The following is a 14,555-nucleotide window of genomic DNA, read 5'->3' as shown; positions in this document are numbered from 1 at the left end:
TGTTTTTTCTGTTCTAGCACTCGTTTTTAGGGAAATACCATTTGCTGTCATACAGTGTCGTGTCTTCTTATACAAAATAACAGCTACAATAATAGCTTGTGGCCAGAAGTCTTCACACTCTATCTAGTTTGTTTGTTGTGTCCACACTGATGTTTAGTCCTCTTTATATCCGCAGCTCTGGTAAACCGAACCTTTCGACCAATGTTCTTTAACATTTGTAGTATTTTTTTTTAATTATTATTTTTAATAACATTTAATATTGTGTTAGGGTAATAAAGAGGTACAAACACCTCCAGGTACTTTTACAATAATGAAGTGAGTCTGCCTAAACGTTTATTGCAGAATGAAAACCTGGAGGGAAAAAGTAATTTAGTCAAGTGGTGCATGCTATGAAATGTTCCCATATTGCAAATTCATTTTACAGCCCAGTACAAACACCGGCTGCTGTTGTTTCAATGCAGTTTCATTTTAATAATGTAGCTTTACCGTGTTTGTCGATCTTTAAACAGAGTAAAGTGATAATTCCCTCTTTATCTATTTTTAGGAGTTCAGCTTGTGATGGCCTCGCTTTTTGGATGTTGTCCAGAGAACGAGGCGATGTTGTCACTTTTGATTTTTGGGAGCTGATTTTATTAGTTGTTTTTACTCAAATTAATGGCTTTTCTTTTTTTCTGTTTTTACTGGTACTCTTGAATGCCATTTGTATCATATGTAAACATGCGATTTTGAAACGTCCACAACATCAGTGTGATTTTTTTTTAACCCCAACCCGAAGCCCCTTATATGTTTTTGTTTGTTCAACATAAACCAAATGTTTAGAAAAATTATACAAATCAGAACTTATTCATGCAAATTGATTTTTTTATAATTTAGAAGGTTAACAAAGTTAGCTTGCACTAGTGGCTCCAAAAAGTTGACACACGTGTTAGAGCTGATATTTGTAGGTCAAAAGACAAGTTAAAATTTGAAAGTTACAGTGACCACTTTAGAAACTAGAAAGTACAAGCGAGTTTTCTTAAAACAATGGTGAGACTAAACATGATGCTCATGTGGGTGTCACATCAGTACAAAACTACATCTGCAGACAGTGTTAGAATAATGAACACATGTCACTATGAGGGGCCCCAAAATCTCCAGCTAATAACAGCGCGCAACAATAGGATGGGAATCAAAAATGGAATTAATAAAAAAAAATTACTTTGAGGTGATGAAAATCGAAATCGTAAGTAAGTAAGAATTACAGTTAGCATAAAATCTATTAACATCCAAAAGACATATATATTGTTTTGGTGATGAAAGTGATGAAAGGTAACGTAGAGTTTAAGGATACTGTTGAGCATGGTTGGCATCATCCGTAGTGTGGTTCAAAGACGGGAAATTAATGGAGATAGTGTAGCCAGAGTTTCAGCTGAATCTCACTGAAAATGCATTCCTGTTACATCAGCCTCAGAGGCAACAGTAATGACTCATGTACTTGATGATAACCTGTGAGGAGGGCACCAGTCTTAGTGTTGTCAGCAGATGTAAAACTTTGGGTACATGTACTGTGGAGTGATCAAAAAAAATGTGTCATTTTAAACACACTAACAGTCTTTTTGTCTGTGCTGTAAATACTGTCTGAGTTATTACTTTTCTTTATTGCATTTTTTCATTGTTATATAATAAAAGGTAAGAAAAAAATCATCAGCCCTTATTTCTTTACATTTTGCTTCCCAGTAGTGAGACTTTCTGGTATTTTTTTTCCAAAATGTCCTTGAGTTCTTCAGGTTTTCTGAAGATCTTGTAATGATTATAATGATTCAACTACAAAAAAAAAGGCACCTAACTCAAGGAATAGCAAACAACTTAGCAAAGAATCGATTTTAAATTGTGTCTTAAGGAACTTTGTTGCTAGTCACCTGTTTTATGATTGGAACATAATTTGTTCTTTAATTGAATCCATGAAATGTAATTAAATTTGGCAGGCATAAAATTGTATTTTTAAATTAATAACAAGATAAGCTCCATAACATTATGCCAAAAAGTTGGTATATCCTGGCATGGTGTAAAATGTGTCCTTAAAAATTGCAAGTAAAGAGGACAAGTATACAACAAATGATGAGTATCTGAAAGTTGTGTCCTTAAGAATCAGGAAGATATCAGTGGAAGGGTGGCTGTGAAGAAGCTATTCTTAAGAAAGGGAAACGGGGGAAAGGATGAGGTAAGCCAAATACACAAAACCTGAACTGAAAATCAGTGGCAACAGGTCTTATGGAGTGACGACTCCCCATGTATGTATGGAAGAGGACAGAGGTCATTTTTCAGCACGACAGTGATCCCAAACCTGTGGGCAAAATGTGGTAAAAGTCTACCTGACAGAAAACACACATTTGAAGACTGTCAATCATGGATTGAACCTGGGCCTCAACATTATTGAAGCCGTGTGGGAACATGTTGAATTTTGACAGAGGACTAAACAAAAGGCAGCCAACATCCAAAGAAGAGTTTTGAATGTCCTTTAAGAAGCCGGTCTTCCTGAAAACAAAGCTTGTCTAAGAGAGCTCAGGCCGTGTTGAAGAAATAACAATTTGGTCAAACCAAATATTGACTTTGAGACTCATTTACAGTTGCAAACTAAGTTCTTTTTGCCTTATAAACTGTGTTTCCATGTGTGCTTGCACATGTTTTAATAAATCGCTGCAAACCAACCAAAATATAAAGAAATCATGCTTAAGATGAGACAAATCTCAAACAATGGAAAGTCATATCTGTGATCATCTTAGCATGGCACACAATATACTTTGTCCCGTGTTACTTGTTTACTTGGATTTGTTTTGTTTTTTTTTTAAACATTGCTGCTGTTTCAAATTAGTATTATGTACTGCAAGTGTTACGCTAAGGAGATAGGCCTGCAGTCTTTGATCCCTTGTGAGAAATTATTCCAAGACAATAAAGGCTAATCTAATCGAATCCAAACTGTCGAAGATCAGCCTGACAGGCACACATCCAGACAATTTGGATGGAAGTTAGGCAGCATGCATTAGAACAGAGGGATCTGCCAATAACGTCATGATCCCATTACAAAACAAAGAACAGCTCGACAACCATCAATCAACCAGATCCCTTCAGCAAACACATCACTCATCAGTATGGCCCAGCTGTGTCCACACTAAACAGCACGTCAGCCTTGACCATGAATAGGAGATGATGCTGTAATCCCAGGACTCAGCGATCATACAAGCAACTGTGTATTATCCACCATAAACTCAAGATAGAAGTACGACATCCCCCCAAAGTAACAATGTTCCACTCTTTTAACTAGTCACTAATCACAGCCAAAGGGGGGGGGGGGGGGGGGGGGATGAAACATGCAGCTCCAAAGCTCAGTGAATTACATAGAGCTATTTATTACATTAAGGAAGGAGAGCTACAGCATATTACAAGTAGGGAAGAGTAATTGCAGTGGATTTAAAGAGGGTGCTCCTTAATTTATCTTCCTTTTAGAAATCAACTGATATTGGCAACATCTATGCCAAGGGAGATAAGGGATTTGTTTGGATATTAGTACATATGTGCAAATCCAGGCTGTGTCCTAATCACTATGACGTAATAACCACTGTCACAAACTCGGCCTCTTGTTTGAAGCCCTATTTTGTATGTTGCTGTCCAGGAGCTGAGTATTCAGAAGCTAAAGCAAAGAAATACCCTGTTTTAACAGCAGATGTCTAGTGCAATTCACAACTAAATTCAAGTTTGCCAGCCCGTCCTGCACCAAAAGAGGAAGTTAAAATAAATACTCGCCACCGCCAGCAGTGAAAAAAAATTGGTGTGGGTGTAAAAGCTATTGATAGCTCAGCCCAGAAGCAACACACTGTGTCCCCTCTGCAACCCTGAAAATAAAGCACAGGTTTTCAGTCTACCAGCTCCAATTGGATTCAGCTGTCTAATTTACTGTGCCACTCCACGTTCTCACTTCAACAGCTGTAAATTATTCTACTGGTAACTGAGTTCAGGTACAATCATGGCAATTTAGTACTAGTGTTTAAGAGACGGTGCACAAAGGAAAATAGTGCCTATCCAGATTGGTAAAAAATAGAAAACAGCTTTTTAGGAAGTCAAAAACAGCCTTAAAACAGCTAAACATTTGATCACCTCCAGCACAAACTCTGCAGTCCTATTAGTTGTAATCATTGGTCATAAGATGAGCATTTTTTTGCCATACCTGTGCAAACAACAGGTATTAGTCTGCTTGGCATTTTCAGATCTTTAGTTTGTGTTCTTTATATTAAAAGAAGCCCATTTAAGAATGACTTTTGCATCCATTGTGTATTTCTCCCTGAGTATTTGTCTTTTCTGAGATGATTTCTCCTGTAAAGTTAAGAACAAAAACAAACTAAATATATACAGCGTGTCACTTCTGTAGACAGCTATACAAAAAACATCCATTTTTCTTTATTTCCATGTATTTTCAGCTGATGAGGACCTGACTTTTTTTTTAATTAACAAGAAGATTGACACATCTAGTTAACAATTAAACAGTAACAACTAGAGATGGACCGATCCGATATTACGTATCGGTATCGGTCCGATACTGACCTAAATGACTGGATCGGATATCAGAGAAAAATAAAAAATGTAATCCGATCCATTAAATATCACGAAAGCACCTCACAAAACTTGCAACACGCCGTAACTCACCTCAGAACGTTAGCACGTCGGAGCAGTATGCATCACGTGATAGAGCGGCTGTGGCATGCGGGACCTGTCGGTGGTCTGGATAGCATGTGGAGCTTCGCTAGCAACCTGGCATTTCATCTCCGACAAAGTTATCCCCGAGAGAAGTAAAGCAAGTGTGTAAGTCCATCTCTGAATGTAAAGCATTCCTGCGTTAAGCTTAACGAGCGACTGCCTCTCGCTCTCCGGCTGCTACTTCAATCGTGAAACTGCTTAAATGATCAGCTGATCGGCTTTTCTGTCGCGAGTCCGTGTCTCTTGTTTGTTTTTGGCCCACTTTGCACCAGAAAGAGGAAACCAGCGGTTGAACAACAGCAGCACGTTTAAGCTTGATCAGCTGTTGTTAGAATGTATTTAATATTAGTTTCTACACCAGGATCTTTTTCTACAGCTGACGCTGGTAACTGTGCAGGGGCGGATCTAGCAAAGTTTAGCCAGGGGGGCCGATAGGGCATGAACAGGGAAAAGGGGGCACAAAGACATACTTTTCTTTCTTATTCTCATTTAAAATGTCTAGCTTTTAATAAATAATTATCTGACACACAAAGTTTTAATTTGATGTAAAATGAATAGAAGTCAATTACTGTATATAGTGACTATTAAGTCTAATATATATACCCTAGTAAGCTATAGTACTTTTTCCTTTGGGAAGGTACCATCTGTGCAGTCTGCAATTTTGTTGAAGAAAGATGTTGAATCTATTTAATATTTCTTGAAAAATAATTGATTTCTGTGCATTTTTTTTCACACTGCATCAAATTAAGGTTGATTACGTCGATTAAGCATCATGAGGTGGCGCGTGAGGGGTGGTTCCCTATTTTTTATTTATTTATTTTTATTGTTGCTGGGAGTTGGAACCCTATTAGTTAGGTTGCTTAATATTTACGCTAAGTACTCTTTAAAATACCAGAATAGGGAGGATGGTGTAGGTCTAAGTTTATTAGATTGATCAGTATTGCTGAACTATGAAATATTTTTTTGTATACAGGTATAACAGAATAGCTTTAGTGTAGTTGTTGTTTTAAACTGGAGTATGAACTTGCAGACTTGCAAAATGCAGCAAGATATTTTAAAAAACAGTTTTGTTGATTAAAAAACACTATATCGGATTCATATCGGTATCGGCAGATATCCAAATTTATGATATCGGTATCGGACATAAAAAAGTGGTATCGTGCCATCTCTAGTAACAACAACAATCCATGTCCAGAAGACCAACTTAAGCTTGCACACATATATCTGTGGAAATCAATCAATCAATCAATCTTTATTTATAAAGCACTTTTCATACAGAGAAAATGTAGCACAAAGTGCTTTACATAGTTAAAAGCAGCCCACCCCACCCTCCAACTCACTCCCCACACTCTCAATACACATATAGCCCCCCACCCCCACCCACACACACACGCGCACACTTAAAGAGTAAAAATTGGGCTGGGCTCGCATGAGCCAAGTGAGGAAACATTATAACAGAGAGCCGTCTGCACCGGGAGCCGGTCACAGACCGCAGCCTCCAGGCTGGGCACACAGCAGGAGGGAAGCCAAGGAGCCCCCCAACTAGGCTGAGAGGACCCCAGAGACCCAGCAGCCACGGTCAATAACAGCCCCGGTGCAGAGAGCGCCCTCCGAGGAAACACTGGAGATATGACGCAATACAATATATACAGGGTAAAATGATAAAATAAATAAGAACAGGATACAATATAAATATAAATATAAATAGAGTAAGAAGATTAAAAAATGAATAAGAATAAAATCAAACAAATATTAGGTAAATCCTAAATTAATAATAGAATAACAGGATAGAATAAATAAGCATAAAATAAATAAACGCTAAGTAAAAGCTAAATTAAAAAGGTGGGTCTTGAGCCTGTTCTTAAAAACATGTACGTTCTCTGCGGCCCTGAGCTCCTCCGGCAGGCTGTTCCACAGACGAGGACCATACCACTGAAAAGCTGCCTCTCCGTGAGTATGTGTCCTGACTTTAGGGACAATCAAAAGGCCAGTACCAGAGGACCTCAGGGTCCGCGAGGGTTCGTATGGTAAAAGCAGATCTGAGAGATAAGAAGGCCCAAGACCATTAAGACATTTAAAAACCAATAAAAGAACTTTAAAATCGATCCTGAAACACACGGGGAGCCAGTGCAGCGATTCTAAAACCGGTGTAATGTGGGCCCGCCCTCTGGTCTTCGTCAGCACACGAGCTGCCGAGTTTTGCAAGAGTTGTAAAGTTGAAATATTCTTCTTAGGAAGACCAGAGAGCAGGGCATTACAGTAATCAATGCGACTGGTAATAAAAGCATGCATCAGCATCTCCGTGTTGGCCCGAGAGAGAATAGGGCGACTCTGGCTATATTTTTTAGATGATAAAATCCAATTTTAGTTACATGTTTAATATGTGGGATAAAACCAAGCTCAGAGTCAAAAATAACACCCAGGTTTTTCACTTGTAGCGAAGGACATAGTGAAAATGCCTCTAATTTAGACAAGAGTTTCTCTCTCTGAGCCTCAGGACCGACAATTAAAACTTCAGTTTTGTCCTGGTTAAGCTGTAAAAAGTTTTCTGCCATCCAAGATCTTATATCCAAGATACAGTTAAAAAGGGCATCCATTGGTCTGGTGTCATCAGGAGACACGGAGATGTACAGCTGCGTGTCATCAGCGTAACTGTGGAAGTTCACTCCATGCCTCCTGATGACACCGCCGAGAGGCAACATATACAAATTAAAAAGTACAGGGCCTAGAACCGACCCTTGAGGCACACCACATGTCATTTTATGGATCTTAGAGGAGCATGTATCCATACTCACCATAAAAGTTCTGTCAGAGAGATAGGAAGTGAACCAGTTGTGTACAGCACCAGAGAGGCCCACCATGTGTTTCAGTCTGTTTAAAAGAATAGCGTGGTCTACTGTATCAAAGGCTGCGCTTAGATCCAGTAGCACCAGGACTGAGAGCTTTTGGGAGTCCCAGTTACATCTAAGATCATTTAAAACCTTTAGGAGAGCCGTCTCTGTGCTGTGGTTCACCCTAAATCCAGACTAGAATATCTCCAGGATCTGTCTATCATTGAGAAAATCAGTAATCTGAGTAAAAACAAGTTTTTCTAAGACTTTACTTAAAAATGGTAAGTTGGATACAGGTCTGTAGTTATTAAAATCATTACAATCCAAATTGCTCTTCTTCAGAAGGGGCCTCACCACCGCCGTTTTAAAGGCAGCAGGGAAGACACCCAACTGAAGAGAGCAATTCATCATGTATAAAAGCTCAGCCTCAAAAAATCCATAAAGTGTTTTAAAGAGTGAAGAAGGAATTGGATCTAAAAGACATGTGGTGGGTCTCACTGTGGAGAAAACCTTCTGAAAGTTCTCAGCATTAACCAGGACAAAGCTGTCCAGTGTCTCCTCAGGTACAATCGAGCCCTCAGATGTGTTTAAAATCATATCGCGATTAGATAAAATATCAGATCTGATGGCGCTGATCTTTCCCCTGAAGTGGTCTGCAAACTGCTCACAGAGCGAGTCTGTGGGGGTTCTTTGGGAGCTGTTAAAATCAGGGTTAAATAAATGATCTATGGTGGAAAAGAGGACCTTGGGATTATTTTTGTTTTTACTGATTATTTTGGCGAAGTATGAATTTCTTGACTTCCTTAATGTATTATTGTACATTTTAAGTTGCTCGCAAAATATTTGATGGTTGATAGTATTTTTATTTTTCCTCCATCTCCTTTCTGCTGCCCTGCAATTTCTTTTGAGTTTTTTGACTTCTTCGTTTCTCCAAGGTGATGCATGTTTTACGTTAATCTTTTTGGTGGTGAGTGGAGCAACGGAGTCAAGGCTTTTCTTCAGTTTGCTGTTGAAATAGCTAAAAATCAAATCGCAGGATGCAGGTAAAATCACAGGGGGGCATTTGACTAAAACCCTGGTAAAATTTGCAGCCACTTCAGAGGTTAGATAGCGCCTCCTCACAGTTCGCACCGAGGTCTCCCGCTGAATAAAACCGGTGATGTTAAAAAACACACAGTAGTGGTCAGAGACAGCCAAGTCAACAACAGAGGACACGCTGGTGGACAGCCCATGGGTGATGACCAGGTCCAGAGTGTGTCCTCTGTTGTGAGTCGGCTGCGTGACGTGCTGGGTAAAATCCAAACAGTGAAGAATGTTTAAGAATTCTTTTGATGCAGAGTCAGAAGGATTATCTATGTGCAGGTTAAAATCACCGGTTAAAATTATCATATTATATTTTGAATGTATGTTTGTTAAAAATTCTGAGAATTCCTTGATAAAAGCAGCGCTGTCTTTAGGTGGTCTATAAACTGTGACAGATAAAACTGGAGGGCTGCTGAAAACAATAGCATGGAATTCAAAAGTGGTAAAATGATCAAATAAAATTTGTTTGGTGGTGAGTGTGTTGTTGGCTAAAGATGCAGTCCCACCACCTCTCTCACCACTTCTAATAGAAAAAGAGAAATTAAAATTTGGTGGGGAGGCCTCAGTGAGAACAACTGGTGCATCCGAACCCAGCCATGTTTCAGTTAAAAATAAACAGTCAAGTTTATTATCTAAAATTAAATCATTAATAATAAAAGACTTGTTCGACAGAGAGCGTACATTTAAAAGTGCCATACTGATTGAGACTGGTGGATTTTTGACAATAGAGTTGGATGGATGTTGATATTTTTGAAGAGGCCGGAGGTTATTAATATTTTTGGAGTTACTGGATTTATGATAATTCTGTTGCTCTCTGTTTGTGATTATGACGGGTATTGTGTTGACTGTGGGAGAGAGAGGTCCTAGTCCAGAGTTTTGTGTATTACTGTTAAAAGTGGAACAAATATAGGAGCTGGGACCAGGGGAACATCAGTCAGTGGCAGACGGATCAGCAGGTAATGTCAGTTTGGGGTAGTGACAGGGCGATGTGCGGGAGTGCTGTACGCCAAATGCCAAATTGGCGGACAGCAAACGGCGTCCCCAGGCGTTGAGGTGGAGCCCGTCTGCCCCAAAAAGAAACTGTAAAAAGATTAATTATTCATACTCGCATGCAGGAGCCATCCACATCATTAAATACAACCCCAAACATGGAAAACAGCACGCAACTAGAGAAAAGAACTAATCATGACTGTTGATTTGCACACACATATGCAATCACGTTTAGTCCAAGCAATACAAAACACACCACAACATTCACCTCATTTATTTGTGTGAGCATTTTAAATTGTTGAATTGCATGCAGCCATATTTAAAGCTTGTTGCAGACGGTGTTTTCCACTTGTGGTGTTTCGACAGAAGAACGGAGACGGCTTGGTTTGTAATGGAACGTATATATTCAGCAGTAGTTCGCCATTTTACATCTCACCATACACTTCACTTCTTCTCTCCTTCCATCATCCTTAGTCACAGAGCCCCCTACTGGTAACTGAGTATATGTTCATATTCAGTCCCCCTTGTAAGCAACCCTTCACCATCTTAGCAGTGTATGTAAACACAACATCTCTCCTCATTCTCACAGAATTCTACTACCTCAGTATTACTTACTTAGCATGGCAACATTACTATTTGTACAGAACATTATCAGTAGTAAACTTTGCAACCAGACAGCATTTTCAATACCTATTTCACCTATAACACTACTGGGTGTTTGAACTATACCCGTGATCTTAACATACAATCTTGTTATGGTGCCTAAATCGTCCTTTATAATGAATACTTGTACTGTTAAGGTTACTGTAGTAACTTAACAACCTTAAGTCACAAAACTCACAAATAAATCACAGTAAATCAATCCTCTATTATACTTGGACCTCAGAACTAGCAGTATGGAACTTAACATTAGCACCCAACAGCTCAAGCGTGTTTTTTTCACTTTTTTTTCTTTTCATTTTTTTTTTTTTAAACTCATTTCATAACATAATCCTTGGTCCAAGCTGGTAACTGTCTCGGTCTGTTAGGAACAGAAGGTCTTTTAGGAGTTTCTCTTGTGTTATTTTCAACCTCTTCACCAGCCTGCAACGGCTCAGCATTCTCTGCGCAGCAGAGTGAGAGACGGGCTGCATTCCATCGCTTTCCATCACTCAAGATGAAGGTGCTCAGTCCAGTCTGTTGCTGCACTGACAGTGGATCAGTGAACTGTCTCTCTCCCTTCCCCACTCGGAAAGGTTTACGTATCCGCACCCTGTCACCGACCACAAGCTGGGGAGGTTTTGCCCCCCTCTTTGCATCAGTGTAGCGTTTACTCTTACGTTGCTGGTGAGAGACTCTGGCCCTGCATTGGTCATACTGTCCTGTGTCTTTGGGAAACGGCAGGACATTTAGCTTTGTTCTCATGGGTCTCCCTCTGAGAAGCTGGAACGGAGCTGCTCCAGTCGTTGCATGAGCTGTAGCACGGTAATTCTGTAGCATCTCTGTCACGGCGGGCTTCCACAGCTTCTGGGACACCTGTGCAGCCTGAACACAGTCCTTCAGCACTCTGTTGAATCTTTCAACACACCCGTTCGCTTGAGGGTGATACACACTTGTTCTGATGTGCTTGATGCCCCTTTCCGTCAGGAAATCAGCAAAGGCAGATGAAGTGAATTGTGGTCCATTATCTGTGGTAAGCTCACAAGGGTTTCCCTCCCGTGCAAAAACTGAAGACAAGAACCTAATCACAGTGTCTGTAGTAGCTGATGAAGTAAAGGCTACTTCTGGCCATTTGCTGAAGTAATCGACCAGTGTGATGGCAAACCTGCAGTCCTGCGACCCGCGGTCAAAAGGTCCAACAATGTCAACGGCCACATGCTGAAAGGGACCATCTGGAAACTGAACCGGCTGTAAGGGAGTAGGAGCAGTTTTGGCCGTTTTGTCACACAATTGACAGACTGAGCACGATGACAGAATCGCATGGACTTGAGTATCCATGCATGGCCACCAGTAAAGCTCTCTGAGCCGCTGCTTTGTGCGAACTATGCCCTGGTGACCTTCGTGTGCGAGGCATATAACCTTTTCCCGCAGGGACCTTGGGACCACCAGACGTGTCCCCCGGAAAACCAACGGTGATTCCACAGCAAGTTCATGTCTCACCAGGAAATACGGCTGTATCTCAGGTGGGAGAGACCTTTTCACCTTAGGCCAACCTGAGCGGATAACCTGTCGCAGCAGAGAAAGGTCAGGGCAGTCCTCACATTCAGCTTTAAAATCCGTCAACGGTGTCGCTGTCAAGAGAGGAGAAACTTCAGCTATCTCCAAGAGAAGGTCTTTTTCAGCATCAATGTCAGTGCTGGAGTACATCAGGGGAACCCGTGAGAGGCAGTCTGCGATGACATTCTGAACACCAGGACGGTACTGCACATCATACTGAAAACACATCAACCTTGCAGACCATCGTGCGATTCTCATGCCCGCTCTGTTCATACCTTTGGTGCTGAGAAGGGTAGTAAGAGCTTGGTGGTCAGTACGAAGTGTGAATCTGCGGCCCCATACATATGTACGCCATCTTTCCACCGCCCAGACACAGGCTAACGCCTCCTTTTCTGTGGTGGAGTACTTTCTTTCAGCAGGAGACAGTGTTCGGGAGGCGAACGCCACAACCCGCTCCACTTGATCTGGATGTAACTGTGTCAACACAGCGCCTAGCCCATAGTCTGATGCGTCTGTGGTGATAAAAGCAGGTAAGTCAGGGTCATAGACGGCAAGTGCGGGACTTTCCAGAAGGAGTTTTTTCAGGTCACTGAAGCTCTCACGCGCTGCCTCGTTCCACTGGAGTTCGACTTTCATGTCTGTTTTCAGCAACTGTCGCAGTGGTTCCACCAGTGTAGCATAATCTGGAATAAATTTACTGAACCAGGATGACAAACCCAGGAACGAGCGCAATGCAGCCATATCCTTTGGAGCAGGAGCCTCAGCAATAGCAGTAAGGTGATGTTGGCTTGGACGTAGGCCTTCCTTTGAGATTACATGGCCCAGGAATGTGATGTGTGACTGGCAGAAGGAACTTTTCCCAGCATTAATCTGCAGGCCGACATCTCTGAGACGTTGGAGAACAGCTTGCAGGCGTGTATCATGCACCTCCTTTGATGTTCCGTAGACGATGATGTCATCCAAGTAGTTGCGAACACCAGGCAGATCTTTCAGGACCGTTTGCATCATTTTCTGGAACGCCGAAGGTGCTGATGCTAGGCCAAATGGGACACGTGTGAACTGGAACAGTCCCTCATGAGTGATGAAAGCAGTCAGCTTGCGGCTCTCCGGATGCAAAGGTAATTGGTGGTATGCTGAGCTGAGGTCAATCTGGCTGTAGTGAGTGGCACCTGCCAAGTCAGAAAACAGATCCTCCATATGAGGAAGAGGATGGCAGTCAGCAATAATGCTCTTATTGGGTTCACGAAGGTCAACACACAGTCTCAACTCCTTTTTTCGCTTTCTGGCCACGACCAAAGGACTCACCCACTCAGCTGCATCGATCCTTTCAATTATGCCAGCTTTGAGTAAGCGAGAGAGTTCTGCTGACACCTCTGTACGTACACTTAATGGCAGGCGTCTCAGCTTTTGGCGTACAGGCCGCACATTGTTGTTTACCTGTACTTTATGGATGAACCCTTTAACACATCCAAGTTGAGCTGGTGGAATAGGATCAACATTGTACACAGCAGACTTCTGGTTAGACGAATCCGGCTCATCTGCAGTTTCATCCTGAATACGGTCCACTTTGCCTCCGACGATGCAGACGTTCAGTGCTCTAATGAGGTCGAGGCCTAATAGCGGGGAACCAGCTTTGACAATGTAGAAGGAAGCAGGAACTTTTTCATTCTGTGCATGCAGTGCAACTGATGCAGGCAGACAACCCATCTTTAGCATAAGTAACTAGTTTGACTTTAGGTCGCACCAGTGAACAGTCTGCAAAATACTGTCTGTAGATAGTTTCTGGCAGAATAGACACAGAAGCTCCAGTGTCTACTATCAGCTCTACTGTCTTAGAGCCACCTTGTACAGTTTCAATGTCGACAGTGCAGGTAAGCTTATCTTGAATAGCTGCCATCATTTTAGCATCTTGCACGCACAGTACTGCCAATTCTGGAACCACTACTTCTCTCACTTCACTGACTGACGACTTACATACCTTGGCAAAATGTCCCTTTTTCCCGCAGTTATTGCATTTTGAAGAAGCAGCCGGGCAGTTTTTATCATTAGCTAAGTGCTTGTGAGAACCACACCTGAAGCACTTCCGCTGCTGCTGCTTTGAACCTCCCCGTTTGCGTTGGTCTGGAGTGCAGCCTTTAGCGGGGCGAGGTCCTCTCCTCTGGTGAGAGTGGGAATTTGCCGCGTCGACTGTCTGAACAGGCGCGGTCGGACACGAGCCGGGTGTGGAGAGTAGAGTAGCGTTTTTGACTGCTGCTTCTACCTGGCTCGCAATAGTTAGAGCCTTATCCAGTGTGAGTTCATCCTCCAGTAACAGTTTGTCTTTCACAGCGCTGAGATGAGCATTGGAGATCAACTGATCTCTTATCATTTCACTTTCCATTTGTCCAAAGTTACAAGATGAAGCTAACGCTCTCAGAGCCACCACATACTGAGAAACAGTCTCATCCGCTCGTTGAATACGCTGTCTGAATGTATGACGGCACGCCACGACATTCACTTTCGGCACAAAGTGCTTCTCCAGTGTGCTCATGGCGTCAGCATATGTATCACCTTGCTCCGGTAACGTGTAGAATAACCGCTGTCCCTCCGGGCCCAAGCAGTGTAGCAAAACAGCGCGTTTCCTAGCATCCGGCCATGCGTCTCCCGTGGCATTGATTACTAGCATGTAATTGTCAAATATTTTCCGCCATGTAGTAAATGGAATCGGCGGCTCACCCACATGTGGAA

Source organism: Aulonocara stuartgranti (genome assembly GCF_965226115.1).
Source record: "Aulonocara stuartgranti genome assembly, chromosome: 2".
NCBI lineage: Eukaryota > Metazoa > Chordata > Actinopteri > Cichliformes > Cichlidae > Aulonocara > Aulonocara stuartgranti.
The sequence above is the reverse complement of the archived record's forward strand: the minus strand, read 5'-3'. Positions refer to the sequence as shown.